The sequence below is a fragment of the Sarcophilus harrisii genome, unplaced genomic scaffold (assembly GCF_902635505.1).
Source record: "Sarcophilus harrisii unplaced genomic scaffold, mSarHar1.11, whole genome shotgun sequence".
NCBI classification, from domain to species: domain Eukaryota; kingdom Metazoa; phylum Chordata; class Mammalia; order Dasyuromorphia; family Dasyuridae; genus Sarcophilus; species Sarcophilus harrisii.
Genome location: NW_022290897.1, coordinates 99,303 through 100,777, shown reverse-complemented (window position 1 = coordinate 100,777; position 1,475 = coordinate 99,303).

The window sequence follows — 1,475 nt, the reverse complement described above, 5'->3', positions numbered from 1 at the left end:
GAGGCTGGTATTAAGTTTATGTCAGTGGTCTGATCCTCCTGGCCCATGCCCCAATCTGTCTCTCCACCACTGATATGTGGATATGGATATACATATGAACATGCATGTGCATAACATATCATATATGAGTATATATAATATATGCATAATTAATGCATTACACATGCTTTATATATATATATATATATATATATATATATATATATATATGTATAATATATAGATGTGTGGAAAGGTGAAGAACTTACAGATTAAGCACATATTGATCAGAGACTGTTAGTTAAAGTAGATCAAGCCTATAGGCCTCAGTCACGTGATTTTAGATAAGGCCTGGACTGCATTCCCTTGTCCAAAGAAGGGATTATGTGGCCGAATTTGTATATCATCTTGTCTACTGCATTTCACTGACCAAATAGGGGAATAAAGGTTTAAGTGACCAATCACACCATATAGAGGGTGGGATTTTGGAGGTTCTTTGTCTGAAATGTATAAAAGCTGTGAACATTTTCAAGGGAGTGGTTCTCTCCTGCTGTGAATTTGGCTCACAGACCAGGAGGGGGTCCGCTTCTCGAGATTCTAATAAATAATTCTGCTTTCTATGGGTGATCTCTTGCAGTAGTCAATTTGGGTGAGTCTTTTTGTCCCAAACAGTTGGGGGCTCTCTGGCATGGGGTCTTTGGGGGAGATGGCTGTGCACCCCAGACAGGGACAGGCACCCACGGAGCAGTTTTCTCCATGATCTCTGGCTCTGGGTGTGCAGCCTCCCTCCCTCTTAGACAACGGCCCGAGGCAGATGTACTCAATGGAAAGCAGAATTGAAGACTGAAGGAAGTAGAGTCCTGATGGCGGGCAATGCAGTCTGGAATTACACGTGTAATTGGAGGTATGCTTTCAGGGATGGGCCTGGGGGTCCATTGGCTGGGTCAGGGGAGACCCCGAGGGATTAGCCCTCCTAAACTTGTTTTTGGTGGGGACTGCTGGTGGGGGAAAGGACTCCCTGAATAGGCTCTCGGATAACTGCTAGCATGAGGGTGACCTCCGCCGATAATGGGATAGAAGCAGTCCAAGAATTTGTCAGGATGGTAGCTAGGTATAAAAGGAAATGTAAAAGGTGAAAATAGAGCTCTGTATCTGTCTGTGTGTGTATGTTTGTTTGTTTTGTGTTCCATGTTTAAAAAAAAAAAGTTAGCAAGCTCATAAGAGATAAGAATTCAGCCTCTGTGTTGCAGGCTTAGAAAAATATCAGGCTGAAATGTGGGAATTGGAATTCGTTCAGAGTAGTCATTCTTTCAGAGGGACTCACGCAAGAAAAGAAAATCTTTTTCCCTCTGACTGCAGCAGCCTTGTGGAGAAAAGGGGGGAAATAAAAACATAGATTGAAAGGAATTTGAAAGTTTGGAAAGTTACAAAAAAATAGAGAAGAGCAGTGTGCCAACATTTAAAGAAAAGAAGTTTGAATGGAATATCTAGGCATT